The following is a 13,642-nucleotide window of genomic DNA, read 5'->3' as shown; positions in this document are numbered from 1 at the left end:
CACCGCGAACATTCGTGTACAATTATGGAAAACAGCTTGGAGCGCATCCCTGAAAGACTTCCTTTGCCACATGTCCGTGGGTCTCACCTGTAGTCACGCCCTATTCTGTCTCTTCCATTGCATGGTGAGCGCGCTGCAGCCAGAGGCTGTAGCTGTGAGAGCCTCACGGCCCCGCATGTGCGGCATGTAACAGGTGCACCGTTAATCTTGTTGAATGAGTAATTATAACTCCATAACTCTGCTTAGTAGGAGTTTGGTGTCATGTGTTTTGAGATATATTTATATTTTGGCTGCTATTCTTGATGGCCTGCTTTGCTGTATGGGACCTGCCTGGACCTAATTTGTAGGGCAGAGTTTCAGGGGTTAAGTGGACCCAGAATACATGTTATTTAAAGCACTTCGTTTTGTTTGACAGCCTTGACAACCACCTAGAACAAGGGTTGACACTCTGGCTCATGAGCTGAATCTGTCCAGCTCCTGTTTTCTAAGTAGAATTTTGCTGGAACCCGGTCATACCCATTTATGCATTGTCACTGCTTTTGTACTGTAATGGTAGACTTAACCTAGTTATGACAGAGATTCTATGGCTGCAGAACTTAAAATAATTACTCTCTGGTCTTTGACAGGAAATATTTGTGATGTAGGGAAGGATTCAAGGTGGGCAAAGGCTGTTGAGAAGAGCTTTGTTAGGAAGCCATACCCAAACCGAGAGAACTATGGCAGGAGCCTGATCTAGGTAGGGGCAGTGGGGCTGGAGAGAAGGGGACAGTGTCAAAAGATGTGAAATCAACAAGACTTGATGACTAATTAGATGTGGAGGTGGAATGGCAAGAAGATTCTAGAACAACTCTCAGTTTCTAGCTTGGGCAACTGGGCAGGTAGTTGTCCTGCTTACTGAGATTGAGATGCCAGGAGGAGCAGGTGTGGGGATGAAAAGGATAGCTCCAGTGTGGACACGTGGCTTTGGGACATCCAAGTGGAGGTGTAGATAGGGATGTGGGCCGCAAGCTCGAAAGGGTGGTCTGCTCTAGACACATCAAGGTGGGTGTGGTCAATGTGTGGCCACACAGTTCCCTGGAAGACTGTGCCAGGACAGAAGGAGGAGACAGCTAGTTGGTGGAAGCCCCAGAAACACCAGTGGTTAGGGATGGACAGAGGAAGAAATGGAGAAAGAGGTCCCAGAGGGGAAGAAGAACACTGAGAGAGTATTTTCTGGACAAAGGAGCCAGATGAAGTGAAAGTAACCACCAGTGTTCCAGCAAGAGAATGGGCAGCTGGTAGTTAGGGGCAGGAGAAGGAAATAAGAGGTGAGGAGGTGAGTGAGGCCCGGAGGGAACAGCCTCTGTTTAACAGGGACAACTCATATGTGACCCTCAGGTTGTGCCGGGTGCTGCTTTAGAGCCCTTGTATGTATTAACACTGAATTCTCACAACACATTTCCAGGGAGACATCTGGTTTATTTCCATTTCACAGACAAGGAACTTAGGCCTGAGGAAGTTAAGTTGCTCGAAGGGCTCACAGCTCAAACAAGTGTTAGCTAGTGTTGCTAGCCCTGTCACCCCATTCCTGGTCCCATCAGAGTTCGTGCTTCTTTCTCCTGCCCATCCCTCAGTCACAGCCCTCCTCACATCACACTGTACACTGTGTACTCGCTTGTCTGGCCCACAGAACAAGCAGGGATATGCCTTACTGCCTTAGTCCCCTTTGTAGCCCTAGCAACAAGTCATGATGCTTGACACTCTGTACTCCAGAAGTATTTCCTGAATAAATCAGTGATTGAGCAAACCCACATTGAGATCCTAAGTTGACTCCATTTTGTCTTTACAACCTGTCTGCACGGTGAGTACCATTGAATTCTACACTGGGGCACTGCAGTCAACTCTGGATGCCTGGCATTAGTAAGTTTGGTTTTGCATTACAGGCACTACCACTGTCTAAGCCAGTAAAACCCCATGGAAGGGCTGGTACTGGGAGACACGTCTTGGCTGCCCGCCCCCCCCACCAGACCTGACATCAGTGATTCTGAGAGCCTCACAGAAGCTTCCCAAATGCATTTGCAAGTCACATGAGAAGTCAGACTTGTTGCTTTTCAGGCTCCCTTCCATTGGGGGCACAATATCCTATCCCAGCTCCGCCGTGCACCTTGTCTTCACGCCCAGGTTGCTTTTAGCTCTCTCCGAGGCCATCCTCCTTCCGCCCTGTGGGTGATGGCTTGCTCCCACCGTGCCTCTCAGACAGTCAGACTCCCCTATGGCTTTTCAGGGCAGAGGCAAACATGCTACAAAGGTGGCTTCATGAGCCGCCTGTGGGAGCACTTGGCTGCCCCACTGGGTTGATTTGGGCGGAAAAGTTCTGCCCTGATGCTTGGAGCAAAGCCGTAGGACTCTGAAGCCAGGCGGCTGGCTCCCAGCCTCTTCACCTCCTGGTGCTGGTGGTGAGGGTCGGGGGGTGGGTTCTCAGTTTACCTTGCACTTGTTGAGTGATATTTAATTTCTTTGGAAGGTACCTGGGCTTGGGAAGACTAATGAGGGTCCATGGGGCATGGCGGGAGAAGGCGGCACTTGGGAATCATCCCTCAGGTTCTAAAGCTGAGAAGTGCCGCTCGCATCTCTTCATCCAGTCTGTCATGGAACGGCATTGGCCCGACAGCTGTGCCACACGGCTGCGTGATCTTCTGCGCCTTTAACCACTCGGGACTTTACCATCCATCCAAAAACGGCTTTCTTAGCAGGGATTGTAGAATGAACAGAAATGTGTATAAATGTGTATGCTTAAGGATTTTTTTTTTTTTAAACTCTGGGGCTTCAACTGTATACATTCCATTTTTGTGAATATTAGCATAGGATTATGTTCATGGGGCTGTGAGCCTGTGTGCATGTGTAATGTATTTGCTGAATGAATGAACATTCCTGTGCCTCAGTTTTTTCTTTCGTGAAATGAGACGATACTAGTACCTACTTTGTAGTGTTGCTGTGAGTTTTAAATATGTTACTGCCTGTAGAGACTTTAGAAGAGTCCCTGGCATGTCATAAGCACACAAGAATTATTACTGATGACAGGGAATACGGTCTCGTTTATTTATCGCTTATGCCTAGACGTGCCACACCATGGGTTCTCAATAAAAATGTGTGTAATGAATGAGAGAGAATTAAAAAAATGGCAACAATGAAAACCCACCTCCGTATCTTGTAGGCAAAGCTCTCTTTTTCATTAGCAGAGCTAACTAAGACTTGGGTCTCAGTGTCCATAAGGATGTGATAGGGGAGTTTTCAGGCACCATCTGGCAGATGCCCATGTCTTGTGTGCCCTGTGCCCCCACACACCTCTCTGTCCCTCCTTGTAGGGATGCTAACCCTTTGGAGCTGGAGAATGCAGACTTCCACTCAGAGGTACAGCTCCTAGCGAAACGGAGATGCCTGGAATTTGGCAAATGCTGGTGGGAGTGTCCTCACAGCAGTGGCTACAATCCAGACAAAGCTACCTGCTGTGCCCGATGCTCCTCAGGCCCTGTGTACCTCCTCCAAGTTGAAGAGCTCTGAGGGAGGCTGTGGGGTCTCCGCAGGTCCAAGTCAATAGCTCCAATCCCCTGTCTCAGCTCATGGGAAGGGTGTGCTGTAGGCTTCGTGGCCCATCTCTCTCTGTTCTGTCCAAGGGCTTCCAGGGACACTGTCTGGGATCCCCGCCTCCCCGGATGATGAATCGTCTCCACTGTAAGCAGTCATCTGAGAAAAGTGGTTCTGCTCAAGTGCAGATTCCTTAGACTGATAATCGTGTACAACAGTTTCTAGATTCCAGCAAGAAAGGCAGTTGTTTCTCACCCAGACAGCCTTCCAGGAAGCAGCAGGGTCTATTTCTTGTGCTTTTATTGACAGGTATAAAGAAAAGATGGCCTTTGGAATCACACTGACCTGGGTTTGAATTCCACCACTGGCTTTCTACAAAATTGTTACCTCCAGTCTTGGTTTTCTCTATCTGCGAGATGAAGATAATATTTCCTTGGTAGCTCTGTGCAAAGTTTGAAGCTCACACACAGCTCACTCCCAGTGTAGGGGCTAGCGTGGAGGTAATGCATGAGAAATGGCAGCTGGTGAACAGATTTAGTCTAGTCTCAAGCAAGGTCAGCACACTTTTCTGTAAAGGACCAGATAGTAAATATTTTCGGTTTTGTGGGTTCAGACAGTCTCTGTTGCAGCTATTCAACTCTGCCACAAAAAAGTAACCATAAACCAGTCTTAAATTACTGGGCATGGCTGTGTTCCAATAAAACTTTATTTACAAAAACAGGCTGCTCACAAGGTTTGGCCCCTGGCCCCCAACCAGGGTTGTAGTTTTTTTTCAGACAAGGAAACTGAGTCCTAAAGTATCTACACATTTCAAACACTGGTAATGTTTTATCTTTTTAACTGTTTTTATTTTTATGGTGGTTTTAAAATTCTTCCTTGCACAATAGAAAGCCTCAGCTTGGAAGCCTAAATTGTATTTGTACCTGAACTCAGGCATACCTTGCCATATCTGCAATCCATTTTACGTCTGGAACCAAGGTTCTGTGTCAGAGGGAAAAGACAGTGGAAGTGTGCTAACTTAGTTCAGGTGTGATGGTGCAATGTAGCAAGGAGAAGTGGTTTTGAGTGTATTTCTTTCTGGAAGGCAGGGGATGTATGATTCATCTGTGGGGTCTGGTCTTTTGTGAGTAAATTTAGTAAATGGATATCCTACATCAGTCTCTGCAGTCTTCCTAGAACAATAACATGTCCCTGAGGAGTATGGGACTCTTGCTAATTGAATGGAAATTGAATGGAAAGTTCTGCATCTGAGATGCAGAACACAAAGTTGGGTAGCCTTTTTGGATTCTATGTTAATGCACTGCCAGTGCCTCATGAGCTTAAGATAGTTCCCACACTAGCCCATAATAGCAGAGGGCGGTTTCCTTGAAGAAAATCATGGCAGGTATTTTCCAAATATGGCCACACCAATGTATATGTCATTCCACATGTTCCTGTTACAATGTGGCATTAGTTTTATCAGTTAGTGTAGTGGGTTCCATGTCCCCTTCTCTTGGACCTGGATGGACCTTTATAATGGCCTCAGTCAAGAGAATGTGGCAGAAGTGATACTGCACGAGTTCCAAAGTTATGTAATAAAAATACATAGTTTCCACCTCTTCTCCAGCCCCCCTCCCCCTTACTCTTAGGACATTTGTTCTTGAAATCCACCCACCCAGTTGTGAGGAAGCTCAAGCCATACGGAGAAGCTACATGGAAGTGTTCTGGCATTAGCTAAACCCCAGCTGACAATCAATGTCAACATGAAAGCAAATGAGCCTTCGGAAAATCCCAGCCCCCAGCCTTTGAGTTTTCTAGTAATGGCCTCAGACATCATGAGGAAGGGATAAGTGCCCTTTTCAAATTCCCTATCCACAGGGAGATCATAAATGATGATTGATTTTTAATCCACTAAATTTGAGGAAATTTGTATGGCACACTAGAGAACTGATGAAAAGATACTGTAATCCTTCATGACCCTGTCTGGGCCTATTATGTCCCAGAGGATCTGAGAGGACAGTAATCCTGGGAAAAAGTAGTAGGCACCCTCAGTTCATCATTCATTCATTCATTCCCTGCTCTGTACCAGGCTGTCTACTAAATTCTGGGGAAACATAGATGTACATGCTGCTTAAGTTTCTATACTTAAAAGAGTACATGATTTTTAGGGGAAGACAGACACTAACCAAATAATTAAATTTACAAATTTGACAAAGGCTTAAAGAAGTCCATTGGGGGGCGCCTGGGTGGCTCAGTGGGTTGAGCCGCTGCCTTCGGCTCAGGTCATGATCTCAGGGTCCTGGGATCGAGTCCCGCATCAGGCTCTCTGCTCAGCAGGGAGCCTGCTTCCTCCTCTCTCTCTCTGCCTGCCTCTCTGCCTACTTGTGATCTCTCTCTGTCAAATAAATAAATAAAATCTTTAAAAAAAAAAAGTTCATGGGGTAGTACAGCAGGAAAACAGAGAGAACAATTATTTTTACCTGGAGGATTTTGAAAAGGCACTGTAAGAAGGCGACACCCTGTCGGGTTCTGCAGGAAGTATGGGGGTTCACTAGTAGCGAGGTGGGGAGCAGGAATTCCAAGTGGAGGTAACTGTATGCATTGGAGTCTGTAGATGAGAAGGACTGGGGGCCTGGGAAAATAAAGGAGTTGGAAAGTAGAATTTGAAGCAGGGCTGGCAGGAAAAGAAGCAGAGAAGGTCGGATGGAGTCCTACTGCCACGAGCCTGCCCGTGGTGGTTCTGAGAATATTAAAGTTTATTCTGTAAGCAACAAAGAGCCACCGGGCTGTGTTTAGCAAGGGAATGAGTGAACTGCTTAGACCTATATTTTAAATGGGCCATTTTCCAACTGTGTGGAAGATAGGCAAGGGGAAGGATTTGAAGCCAACGAACCCAGTTTGGAGGCTCTTATGCTCCTAAGAGACCCTGTAGGCAGGGCCAGAACTGAGGCAGTGTCTGCAGTGAAGGAGAGGAGAGGGTGGGTATATGAGATGTTTTGGAGGTGACCCTTGCATGGGAAGAGCAAGGACAAAGGGGGCATCCCCAGTCTCTGGCCCAGGTAATGGGGAAGATGTGGTGCCACTTGCAGAGATGGGGAGCAGGGAGTGGGGAAGATGGTGACCTCACCTTCAGACCTGCTGGCTTTGAGACTCACAAATGGAAACATCTAGCTAGCAGTCCATGCATGGATCAGAGGTTCCATAGAGAGATCTGGGATGGAGATAGAGCTTTGGGAGTTGTTGTTTTAGGTATAATCGAAGCTGTGGGAGTAGATGAGGTTATTGAGAACAGCATTTCTCAACCTTCAGTGCAACGCTCATACTGTTTTGGTAAACATCCTCCCCACCCCCGGCACAGAAAGAACTAGAGAAAGAAACTGATGGAATTCTGGGGATCACAGGTGTAGCTGAGAATCCTTGCCTCATTCTTGTGCCTTCACAACCAAGGAGATTTTTCTGAGCTTTACCTTCAAGGATTGTAGGGGGGGGGGGGAAAAAAAAAGTAGACCTCTATTTCCTTTATTAAATATTAAGCAAAACTATTGAATATACTTTTTCAAAATCTATTTACCCTATCTCCGGGCTTCTGATATGGCTGGCATTTTGTTCTCCCTTCTCTTCCCTGAGGCCTGGGTCACACCAGCTTTTTAAAGGGAGGACTGAGAAGCCTGATGAGAACCCCCAGAATGGGCAGGGCTGGAGAGGTACAAGGGGAGGGGCAGTGGAGTGGGGAATAGCCCAGGAAGGAGAGGGTTTCAAAGGGTGGGCCACTGTGTCTGGTGCTGCCTGATGATGTGAGACCAGAAGGGAAGGCTGTGGGGGGCCCATGCTGTACCTAGATGGAGCCAGATGCCGGTGGGTGGGAGGGTGGAGGTCACCTCCCCACCTCCAGGGGCCCTTGGCTGCATGACTTGGTGGTGTCACACAACAGTTATTTCACAATTGACCTAGCTGATTTCATGCTCTTCTGAAAGTTCTGCCGCATGTCTGGCAGTTAAAGTTGTCCTATCCCTGGGCAGTCAGAGAGGGGGGTGACCCCAAGACATTGCCACTGGTCCAAGGCAGTTTGGAAGAAACGGTGCAGGTAGAAGTCAGATTGCAGGGGGCAGAAGGGCTGGTGGTAGATGGCAAGAGAGGGGAGGCATGTGGACTCCCTGCTAGCTGGCTGCGAGGGCACAGCCACTGTCAGCTCGCCTCTGGCAAAGATCAGCACTCTCCAGCCTCTGTGCTTGTGACGTCCAGCTCAGTGATGGAGAACTGTCCACTAGAGGAGGGGGCTTGGACTGCACAGCTGGATTTTATCTGCATTTCACCTCCGTCAGAATTTCTTCTGGAAAAAGAAAACCGAAAAACAACAAGAAACGTACTGTTTGCACATACGTTGGTGATTTTTTCAGCAAGGATGTTAAATCAAGGCCAAAAAGAGTCATTAAAATCAAACATACAGTCACCTTCTGTACTCTCTCAATATCCGGGAACAATTAAGCTTAAGCAAACAAAATTGTCAGTGGCTTAAAAATGAAACATAAATCCCTCTATCTTGCCTAAGTGGGGTTTACAGAGAAACCCCAGGACTCTGGATATCCGAATTGACCCTTTTGTGCTCTGTAGACCTTACAGAACGTGTCTCCACATCTTGTTGCCTGATTGTTTTTTTTTTGTTTTTGTTTTTAACCCTACACATGACCAGTTGCAAGCATTTCAGTTTCCAGGATTGTCCTGGGCAGTCAATAAGTACATTTGTTTTCTGAAAGGGATGTATTTTGATGAAGAGCAGAAAGTACAATGGGGAAAATGTCAGGAGGAATTAAGTCAAGGAGTGACATAATTCCCAGGGGGAGGCAGACGTCAGCTGCATTCCCTGTCTCTTGCTCTACCTTGGAAGTCTTTCAGAACTCATTGGAAAATAAATATGTATGTGATGGAGAAGTGGGTGGGTTTAATAGCTACAATAAAAGAGGGGGAATGAAATGCAAACACACCCTGGGTTGGATTATTAAACTGATTTAAATTCATAATCCACAGCTGTATGTAAAGCACTGTTTCCCATTGCGTCTTCCTCTCCGTAAGGAAAACAAAAAAGGTAACTTGGGGTTTATTCTTCCAACTGGGAACACAGTGCTAGGTAGAGTAGGCTGCCAGTAGGTAATTGTCAAACAGTAAGTGCAGAAATGAGTGAAAATGAGTGAGTGAATGGCAGATGTGTCCAGTTTGAAGTGGGAGAAGTTACGTTAGGGTCAAAGGAACTTTGTTGGGTTATATAAGATTGAATTGTTGTGCAATTAAAAACAGAACAAAACCCTTGTGCTCCTATGCCAGTCATTCTATAGGCAGGTTCATGCCCATTATTGTATTGAATTCTTCCAACAATACTGTGAAGTAAATATTACGATCTCCATTTTATATTTAAGGAAACGAAAGCTTAGGGAGGGCAGGCAGTCACCAAAAAGTGGCATATATTTAGGAAGCAGCGAAAATGACATTCAGACTCTGGATTGTCTTACTCTTAACCAAGTTTTCTTTCCACACATTATGATGGATGCTGGAAGGTTACAGGTGGGTATAGATGTCCAACACAGCCTCCAGGAGGACTGCCTCTTCCAGAAGACTCAGCAGTAGAGGGTCATTTTATATTACTCACATCCAGTGTGGAGAAACAAAGAACTCTCATCTGTTTGGAGAGTTTAAATGGAGTGTGCTTTTGAAGCTGTAAGACAGGTCAGGATTTTGGTTATTGATTTCATAAACTTAGATTCCCCTGGTGCTTGCATACTTACAATTTTTTTTTAAAAAAGATTTTATTTATTTATTTGACAGAGAACACAAGTAGGCAGAGAGGCAGGCAGAGAGAGAGGAGGAAGCAGGCTCCCTGCTGAGCAGAGAGCCCGATGCGGGACTCGATCCCAGGACCCTGAGATCATGACCTGAGCCGAAGGCAGCGGCTTAACCCACTGAGCCACCCAGGCGCCCGCATACTTACAATTTTTTAAAAATAAATTTTATCTTGAAATATCCAAAAACTTACAGAAGAGTTGCAAGTGCAACACAAAGAACGTTTTTTCCCCCATCTGGATTATTTAGAAATAGGTTATCAAGCTGATGTTCTACGACTCCAGAACACTTAAGCGGGGTTTCCTGCAAGCCCTCAGACTCCACTCCAAGTTCACCAGCTGTACCAATCATGCCCTGTGAGTCCTTCTCAAAAACTCCACTTTAGAATCACTGTCCCTAGTTGTCATGTCTCTTGATCCTCCTTTCGCACGGAACTGTTTCCCAGACTTTCCTTATTTTCATAACCTTGACACTGGTGAGGATTACAGGACAGTTCTTTCACAGAATGTCTCTCCGTTGGATTGAGTCGCTCTAATGTCCCTCTGTGATGTGATCCCCGTTGTGCATCTCTGGAAGCAACATCACCCTTACTCACTGCATTCATCACGCGGTGCACAGTCCCAGTTTGTCCCATCACCCATGGGTTCATTATGGTGACTTCCTGCAGCATGATTGGCCAGGCTTCTCTATCGTCAAGTTGTCCTCTTTCTTCTCTCTGTAATTTTGTGGGGAGCTACTTGGAAACCATGTAAAGACCCTATTCTTGGTCAGACGTCCAAGGCAGATGCCTTGTTTTCTGGTTTATTCAAGGAATCATCATCCTTTGTTCTCATTATTTATTTGATGTTCAAAGTGTCCCAGATTTGGCCAGCGGGAGTCCTTTTACTCTGGCTTCTGTGTCCTTTTAGCATATTCTCATCATCCTTTGAGCCTTTCCTTATTTTCTGGCACAACAAGATGTTTCAGGCTCATCTTGTACTTTCCCTTTCCCGGTCCTGGAATCAGCCATTTGTCCAAGGAACCCAGGTTCCTATTAGTACAGAGCATTGTTTGAAAGCCAAGATTTGAGAGCTAATTGTGCTCACTGAGGTGTCACTGTTCACAGGTCCTTTGTGTGCGCAGAGCCAAGACACACACACACACACACACACACACACACACGCACGCGCAGATTCATATTTACGTGTACATTTTCTATATTTACATATATATTGAAAATAATGAGTTTACACTCATAGTTCTATTACAGACTAACATCATAATATTTGTTTTAGTTTTCTCCTCTTCTATACTGTGACTCTCTTCTCCCATAGTGAAAAGCCTGGCTTCCCTTATTTATAACATACTTACTTATATATTGATCCGGGTGTGACCTATCTTCCATTTCTGCCTCTTCCCCCTCCTCCTGTGTAGATGCCTTCTCACCCCAGCTCAGGCTGATGCCCTGCACTGCGACATCCCCCAATCTGGATGTTCTCTTCACTTTTCTCGGGCATTAACTCCGCCTTTTGGGCCGTCCCCCATATGGATGCTCTTTTCTCCTTGCATAAGACTCTGACACCCCACCCCTGTCTATGTGCCCTTAGGGAGCTTTCCTGATCCTGCTCAGGAGCTGACACCTCTTGCCAGGCTGCCCCTCTGCAGGCTGGGCTCTGGTACTCTCCTCTTAACCACCATGGCTTTCTCACCCCAGCTGGACCTGCGTTGTCCCGACTAGTGGGTTCAGACTGACTCATTCAGAAAGGAAAGGGAAGAGAAAGCAAGAGGAGGAGGAAGGAGAAGGGGAAAAAGCAAGTACTTCTCATTTTAGTCAAAAAATAAGGCTACTAAAAATAATCTTTTTATTTCTTAGAAAATTGCACCCAGGTTAGAAGGACGTGATTTGTTTGTTTGTTTCCTTTTTGTTTCCTTTTTGGATGCATTGGTTTTTTTTGTTTTGTTTTGTTTTGAACATACTTCATGTGTTAAGCAGGGAGTAGTTTAAATTATCCCTTAATGTACTGGGTATCTTCAGTCAGAACCAGGCATCCATTCCCATCCCTTTTTAAAGGATCTTTTCTTTTCAAGATAATTTTATTTATTTATTTGACAGAGAAAGAGAGAGAGAAATCGAGAGAGCACAAACAGGGGGAGCAGCAGAGGGAGAGGGAGAAACAGATTTCCTGCTGAACAGGGAGCCCATCCTGGGACTCAATCCCAGGACCCCGGGATCATGACCTGAGCTGAAGGCAGATGCTTAACCGACTGAGCCACCCAGCTGCCATCTTAGGGATCTTTCTTTACCACAGGGGCTGGAAGACTAAAAACTATTATTTCCCTGACTCCCTTGCAGTTAGGGGTGCTGGAAGCAAATTAGGTCCCACGAATGACATAAAATTGCAAGTAGACTTGCAAGTTGGAGGTGAGCTAGAATCCATAGTCGTGTTGTCATTGCTCCCAGTGAGTGGGGTCATAGACACACGTGTTTCTGCAAATTGACTCCGATTTATGGCATGTGATGTGGTCATTGGCTCTTTGAGAATGAAAGGTGTTAGAAGTTTAAGTCCAAAGCAACACTGCTCTGATTTCTGAACCCCAGCTTTGGAGGTGTGCACTCGAGCCAGCAGTCCTCCAGAGTGGCTCCTCTAGCCTCTAAGGATTATATAAGCCCTTCATTCCCTGTATTAAATGCCCTTTGGTTTAAAATTCCATAGAGAAACTTTTTCTGGTGTTAACTCTGGACTGGCACGCTGACTCTCTATAAAGGGCGATGATAGGCAACAGATATTAATTTCTGGGAGGGTATCCTGGCTTCGTATTTACTCCGGAACTTGTTTTGTGCTTATTATGGATAATATGCTAAGCTAGACTTACAGATATGAATAAAGGTAACACACACACACACACATACACACACACATCCTGGTCTCAGGGATAACAGACTAGAAGAAGGAAGTGGGAAAAAACCCATATTAAACAACCAAGTCTAAAATAAGACCAGTGGAGATAAGTGTTATGAAAGAGAAACAAGCGTAGTATTCCTCACTGACCATGGGCCATGGCTTCAAAGTCTCCAGTCTCAGCCTGGCCCACCTCTTTAGTGTCCCTTCATGCTACTAACCTCTTGGCCCTACACACTAGATCCCCAGCCGTACAGGACTCCTTGCAGTACCTTAAATGCCACTTTCCCTTTGAGACCTGGAAAGCTCTTTCCCACCTTTTCTGCCTGTGGAACTCATGCACATTCTTCAGAGCTGAACTCCAGTATCACTTACCTTCTCTGCAAAGGAATCCTGTAGAGTCCTCCTGGACCTCTGATTAACTGGAGAAACAAATGTCTGTTGAAAGCATCTCTCCTTCCCTTAAGTTTTGTTTTGTTTTGTTTTTTTGCTTGCTGTTCATTCTAGGGAATGTGGTCTCTAAAAGGGGAAACTGCACAATTAAAAGCCATTTCCCGGGGTGCCTGAGTGGCTCAGTTGGTTGAGCGACTACCTTCCGTTTGGGTCATGATCCTGGAGTCCCAGGATCGAGTCCAGTATTGTGCTCCCTCCTTGGTGGGGGGGGTCTGCTTCTCCCTTTGACCTTCTCCTTCTGACCCCTCTCATGCTCTCTCTCAAACAAATAAATAAAATCTTAAAAAAAAAAAAGAATATTCTTAAAAAAAAAAAAAAAGCCATTTCCCTTTTCCCTAAGGGAATTGCTTTATTGTTGGAAAGAACTTAAATAAAGCAAAACTTTTGAGGACTAATCCTTTAAACGATTTAAGGCACACGTGTCATGCATAGCCACATTTGCATAAATGCATTTCCGATTCCTGACAGTTGCTGCATATGCTTGGGAATTTTTCCTCAGGATCCAGTGTGTCTCTGATCTCCCAGAACAACTGTCAAGCAGAACTCCAGGCAAGCAGAGAAAGGATTGTGCAGTTGCATTGGTCTCTGTGGAAATGGATCTTTTATTGACTTCTAAATTAATTTATGTGCTGCACTATCCTGCCCCTCGTTTAGGGTCCAGGGGGTGTTCAGCATTACTAGTGTTATTATGGCACACTGATGGAATGCTGGATGTTTGGAAAATAGTTTACAAGGGTCTGTTAACCAGCACAAGCTGAGAACATTTCAGCAATGGTTGATTCACTTTGTAAAGCACTGGCAACAGCATACAATATTTATGGGATTGCAAAATCTCATTAAATGAATAACGTTCCATTTTCCTTCCTTGAATTCAACCAGCATTTATTGAGTGTCGACCAAGTGCTATGCACTATGCTTAGGAATCCACTGAATGA

This window comes from Mustela erminea, chromosome 12 (assembly GCF_009829155.1).
Source record: "Mustela erminea isolate mMusErm1 chromosome 12, mMusErm1.Pri, whole genome shotgun sequence".
Lineage (NCBI taxonomy): Eukaryota > Metazoa > Chordata > Mammalia > Carnivora > Mustelidae > Mustela > Mustela erminea.
This window is presented reverse-complemented; position numbering follows the sequence as displayed.